This window comes from Schistocerca piceifrons, chromosome 7 (assembly GCF_021461385.2).
Source record: "Schistocerca piceifrons isolate TAMUIC-IGC-003096 chromosome 7, iqSchPice1.1, whole genome shotgun sequence".
Taxonomy (NCBI): domain Eukaryota; kingdom Metazoa; phylum Arthropoda; class Insecta; order Orthoptera; family Acrididae; genus Schistocerca; species Schistocerca piceifrons.
In genome coordinates this window covers 94110067-94116876 of record NC_060144.1, presented here as the reverse complement: position 1 = coordinate 94116876, position 6810 = coordinate 94110067, and the positions used below count along the sequence as shown (strand labels likewise).

Here is a 6810-nt window from a genome sequence, read left to right as displayed (position 1 = left end):
AATAAAATGACTTAAGAAAGCATGCACAAGCAGTGTTGCGGTATATTTTCAGATGTGGTACCGCATTGGAAAACTAGATGAGTCTATTGTCAGCAGAGTATGTCAAATTGCTCTAATGGTTATTACACAACCAAGCAATTATTTGATTTCCTTCATTTAATCATCACGAAAGAGTTTCTGGTCTTACATCTAAATCTACCAAAGAAAAGAAGAGATGAATCCTGAATGAATATTGCACATTATCTTTAAATCTTCATTATTGTTGAAAGTTTTTCTAATCTGCATATCAAGCGCTCTACAAGTTCGTCACCAATGCTTTGTCACAAGAAGTCATCTTTAAATTACTGACAAGCAGTAGTTCTGCTATTAATTGTTCTCCCATTAATTGAAGTGAAATGAAAAATGTTTGTGATGGTGGCTCGTAACTGAATTTTTACTTCATGACAATCTGTCTGCGAAATGCTTCTAGTGCTCCGCTTTTACCTCACTTGAATCTTCGGTAGCCTTATTGTATTTTCTTAGAATCGTAGACCTGCTACGCATTTTCATTAATTATAGGAGACTATTTCAGGAGAATACTTTATTAGTTTGACTAACAGTCACATTACAGGTGGCTATCTTCTTGAGAACTATGCTTACAGCTTATCCTTTGCCCATACACTGTTAACAGATATTATCATTTCTGCGATTTGAGTGTCCCTCTCCCTATCGTCCTACAAAAAGAGAAAAATACAGATCGTTAATTGTATGGATTCTGCTGACCACGGATTAGACCATCCGTTTCCACGCGTTCATCCTGAAACATCCCCTTAGAAAAATTTATGAATGACTGTGCTGATAAACCTCTTACATTATTTGATTTTCAAACAGCTGAGCAGAATAGAACGTACTCAGACATTTCGCTCTTTACCTGTTCTGATCAGCACTAAACTGACACACAATATTTTTAGCGCAACGCAATCTGTCTTTCAAAAACCCCTACAAAAGAATGGCTCTGACTAATAGTAACCTATACCTTCCATGAATGACTTACAAAAATCTTTGTTACTCAAACTGCTGCAATACAGCGTGCGCCAATACTGTCTGCTGAATAAAAGATTCTAACTACTGAAGGCACTAACTACTGATAGGCATAGTCAGTAAATGAAAGATTTTGATAGAGAACAAACAATGTATTTACCTTAATAATGTTTCAAAGTCATATATATCAGTTCATGATATCCATTATTACAGATTTACTCTTTCTGATTAACACACGTCCAGATCGTCCGCTCTCAAAATTCTGCCATTTCTCTCCCCACATCCACCACTGCTGGCGGCTCACCTCCAACTGCGCAACGCTACGCGCTGTTCACATCCAACTGCCCAACACTACAATGGCGAATATACTAACAATCCCAACGAGCCACAGACTGCACACAGCACAGCCAGTGATTTTCATACAGAGCGCTAGGTGACGTTACCAACATAAAAAGCTAAACAGCATACTTACAGTCTATCTTCTACACTCCACTAGACACACTATGTGGTACAGCCCATACCCTCTACGGTTTCAGCTGATAGCAAATTATACCATTCATTCTTATGGGCCCGTGTAATCTTTAGGCCACAATACTTGTATAAAATTAGATCCACTTTATCTTAAAATTTTGGAATTATGTGCACAGCTCAATACCTGTACTTGTATAACGTGTCATGAGGAAGTTTCTCCATAGCCTACTGTCTTTACCCGAATAAAAAATCACCGTGTTCCTGTCTTCTTCCTTTTATTCGCTTTCTATGATTTTCTCTCTACACCGGCCGTATATACCCTTTTGCTTCATGCGTGACAGAGCGTTCTTTCCCATATGGCCCTTACTGTCTACAATAGCTATTCCTTACGAACCTACCCTTTTCTACAAGATTAAATTTTTTCTTCTTCTTTATTATTCGAAGAGTCATTCTGTATTTAATTCAAGGAAAAAAATAAAAAAGAATTTAGATATTCGGAGAACTAAAGAAGTTTCCTACCGTTTGATATTTCTCCTTTCAATTATATACACAAATTACTAACTACAAATTTTCAAACTTAAATTCGTAACTAACACTAAGAGCATAGCTTCGTTAGCTATTAATCTCTATTTGATACATTTTTAAGTTATCGTTTACAGAACCTTCATTTAGTTGCTTCTTAAATCTTTTACCATGCACTAAAATTCTTGGTGGATACCAATTGTTACATTTTTCTTACGTTTACCTTAATCTTTTACACACTAGTGCACACTACATTTAGCTGATATACGTTTTCCCCAATTGTTAAAAAAAGTTACAGCCGTTATCGGAGGTATCATTTATGCCATCTGCCGTGGCCTTGGCAAAGCAGTTCGTGATCGTCTTATCGAAGATAGCGTGATAACGTTCCTGCCATCTACCGTGACCTCGGCGAAACAGTTAATGATCCATGCTTTATTTTCGTTTATAAGTTAGTAACATAACCTTCTACTTTAATGGGTACTGTTATCAAGTTCTGTTACCTGTCAGTTGCGTTATATGCATATAACCATATTGCAAACAGTTTCCTGGGCCCTGTCTGTGTGAGTTACCTTGGCTCTTTCAACACTATCTGTAAAAACAGTTTGGAATTACCTGTACGTGACACGGATGGAAAAAGGGTTTCAGCGATACAAACATATGAATATGGAAAGAGTGAAGATAAAATCGGTCCTCCAGCTGGAGAAGAAATAAGAGAGTAAATGTGTTATGACCGGAGGAATAAAAGATGATAGAACACCAAAGACAGATTTCCATCCTCCCCCAAGCATACCGGTTACCCTTCCTGATGGGTTCCTCATCAAGACGCCGGAAAACGAAGTGCGTTTTAATGCACTACAGGATGGACTTGTCATGATTTCCGTCGCACATGTCCCGAACACTGATCCTAATTACACACCTACAAGTTGTCAGTGGAGATTGGGCAACCACAAGTCAGACGCAGAGGAGTAATTACTCTTCGAATCGTCAGTGTTTAACTCATTGGTCGCCCACAGTATACGATCACTGTGAATCGTATGTATTTGGTTATAACTACCTTTTTTTGCACAGAATAGCTTATAGTGCTTACTTTAAATCTTACATAACCTAACTTCTATCAAAAAAATACAGCCATTATGTATATCAGAGGAAAGAGGAAGCAAAATAAATAAATAAAAAACTCCCATTCAGAAATGTACAAACTTTTTTCATCCATATTTTACCCAAAGTTTAGAAAACGATTCAATGTTTATTGTAGTCATGTGGTTGAGCATTTCAATGGAAAAGTTCATTTAGTTCTACTCTCTTATCAAACAACAAATAAATATTTCTTTGTTTTATAAAGGATTAGTACTTTCTGCTTTTATTAATGTTTTCTTAGTTTCCGCCTGTGATTCAGAAGTCTAAACCTCTCAAGCAGAGCTATAATTCAAGTTTTTCTTAAACTTAATCCAAGTTAGATTAGTAAAAGATTAATGTAGTTATGAGACAGTAAGATAGTTGAGGATGAAGAAATTACTCCACCGAAAACTAAATGTGAAGTGATGAAGCAGTTAACTCGAAACATGGTGGTCGTCAGGCTGCCTAAATTAAAAGGTTCAGAGATTCTCCTGAAGGTTTATACACTTAACCAAATAAAAATAAGTGACTGTATAAAGTCCCTTTGCCTCCATTTACATCATTCAATTTAGAGCAAGATCTCTTGTCATTTCTATTACTAGTGATACTGCAAACCTACGTGAATAATGCCTAACAAACAAATACAATCAATCTCAAACATTTATTCCAAGCATTCAGTATGCAACAGCATTAAAACGAATACTATTTTTGATATTCGATAACATCTTTGGGTTCGTGATGAAATATGTGCTGCGTCTGGCATTGCTGGACGGAGGATTACATTTAACGCTTAACTTTCTGTTACAGCAGTCGAAAACATGTGAACACATAATAACATTTTTTATGCAACGTACATATGCAAACTTTTACCAATAAATTGTTAAATTTAAGAACAAATGAAGGAGAAGAAAAGATTTAAAGACAACTTTGTCTCTGGTAAATTATTCAATAAATATAATCATGTAAATCACTTCAACCAGTTTACAAAATAAATAAAATTCTTTTCCATTCTAACACGGATAATGTGAGTAACTTACATTCACAATGATTCTGTGTGCACTCAATAGCAGCTCACGTGACCACGACTGTGGTTTGTACTATGAACGTATCTTAAACCTTCATCTCCATTTGATGCATTAAACAATACAATCATTAGTCTTAAATTCAGTATATCCTTATAACGCATGATAGCTGTTAAGGACAGTGAGTTCTCTATCATGAAAAGTTATTCTGTCAACAACCAGTAAATGACATGGTATTTTATGTAAGGTATGTTCATAACTTGCTAATACATCTGTATATTTGTTCATATTCCTATTCTTGCTGCAACAAAGCTTAAAATTAGCATATACTTAGATACCTCTAACCGCAATTCTACTTTCCGGAACTGCACTATCACTAAAGCTAACATCTTTATCAGAATACTTATCATACCTAAAAAGTTCTTTTAAAACTTAATTTTTATTTCCACACTTATTACTACACATTTTATTTTCAGCATACCTAAGAAATTTCCACACTTATCACCATAAATTTCATATCCAATATACTTGAACATATCTGTGCTAGTAACCACTTTACTTAAAAATGTGGCGAATTCAAAAGTCATTTTTTTCACTAATGTATTTGTTACAGCACACATACTTTCATACTGAGATTTATGATAGTCATAGACTTAGTAAGCTCACAAGAACAAAACCGTTGCCTTTCAAATGCTGTTTTGATACTGACCCAAAGTTTTAAACATGTACGAGATGGCATTTGGGACACCAGTCCATCACTTCCTCTGTAAATGCTTTAGAATTATGTTCATTTGAACCGGATCTGCCAAGCCTTTCAAACTACTTAAAAATGGAAAACTACTTAGCCTACTACTTAAACTAATTAAAACTGGAACGGTACGTACAGAATCATCTGTTTTGAAATTTATAAATTCTAGTTACAGTTCAAACTGCAAACGACGGAACAAAGCGGTCCAACGCGCCACATTGGTTCCCGAAAGGGAGGTTGCATTTCCTACGCCACGTCTGACATTGCGTTTTCAATATTCTAAAACTGACATAATTCCATCCTACCGAAAAAAGAAACAGATTTCGCAGTGAGGTTCTTTGAGATATTGCTAAAGATGGAAGTCTCTGGAGTCCTTGCCTCGCACGTCAGATTGGCCGAGCGGTCTAAGGCGCCAGATTTAAGCTCTGGTTCCCGTAAGGGAGCGTGGGTTCGAACCCCACATCTGACAATGCATTTGAGTCTCTTCGGAGTCGTGGGCCCGAACACATCGCGCGCTCGCTCCGGCGTGTCGGGCGGTGTTTACGTGTGCTTCGCGGTCGGCGGCGGTTCATCGCGGTGACTGTTTCTTCGCTGCTGTAGTCAGCTGAACTGTAAGTTAAGATGGGTTCTGAAGACCTAGAAAATAATATCCCATGCGAATTTGATAGAAACGTAACCCGACCGTCTGCTTTCGAAATTCATTCGTGGATGAAAAATGACTTGAAAATTCCTGAAAGTGATGTGCTAGGCTTGCGATTGGACGCGTTCCTGAACTCTTTGTTTGTAAAATTGAAATGTCCGGAACTGTGTGATGCCCTCGTCAGTGAAAACGGTGGCGTACGAAAACTCAAACACTCTGATGGGACAATTAGCAATGTGACTCTGTCGAATGCTGGTTTTGGTATCCGAAATGTTCGAGTATTCAATCTTCCGTTTGAAACTAGGAATGAGACAATAACTCGTAGCCTTATGCCTTATGGCACCGTTTTGTCGATTACGAAAGAAAAGTGGTCTTCCGCTTATATCTATCAAGTTGAGAACGGTATCCGTAGTGTCAAAATGATTGTGAGGAAGCACGTTCCTTCGTTTTTGGTTATGGCCGGTCACCGGGCTTTTATTTCGTATAGTGGTCAGCCCCAAACCTGCTCCTATTGTAATGTCACAGACCATTTTCGGCAAAATTGTCCTCGGCGTAGGCGCCCTGTGCAGTTGCCGCCCCGTGGGCAAGATGACGACGCGTCGTACGCTGCCGTCTTGTTAGGTGTTCCGCGTTCACCGAGACGTTCCGCGGACACGGAAACACCGTTAGTTGATGCGGTAGCGATGGATACCGATGCCACTGCAACCGGTACTGATTCTGTTCAAGACATGTCCGTAACTTCTCAGTCAGTTCCCGCAGCTACTTTGTCGATTCCGCCTCCGGCTGTGCCTGAAGTTCCGGTGCGGACCGCATCAGAACCCGTTCAGGTGGCCACCCCCCCTATTGCTGTTGTGGATAAGTCACCCTCTAATTTCGAACTTCCAAGTGTTCCGGACGGGGCTCCTGCCTCACAGGAACCGAAGCCAAGGCGTGAAAGTGTTTCGGAGAGGCGTGGTACTACTGAACGCTTCCGCAGTGCCAGTAGTTCACGGATTTTGGAAAAACGATCCTTTTCTCGCGGAGAACGCAGCCCGTCTCCGGAGTGGAAGCAGGTTCCACGTCCGAAGTCGAAACAAAAGCCAAAAACTGTGCAACAGCCGGCGCACAAGCCCTTGCCCCGCCCCGTAGTCGAATCTCGGCCGTCGGTTGCGGCAGGACGTCGTCAACAACGTCCTGTGGCGAGCAGTCAGCCAGCGCCTACGACAAGTGTGTCGGAAGACAGGCGGGAAGAGGTTGTACGGCAGTTACAGGAAATGTTGCACCACTCTGAT

General features: G+C 39.4%; 1 non-coding gene across 1 annotated transcript; it reads left to right on the top strand.

Annotated features, from left to right (window-relative positions):
• The first annotated feature begins 5284 nt into the window (after window positions 1–5284).
• On the top strand, window positions 5285–5368 carry Trnal-uaa. The gene has a single exon. It is a non-coding gene; the product is annotated as a tRNA-Leu (tRNA).
• Window positions 5369–6810: the final 1442 nt, after the last annotated feature.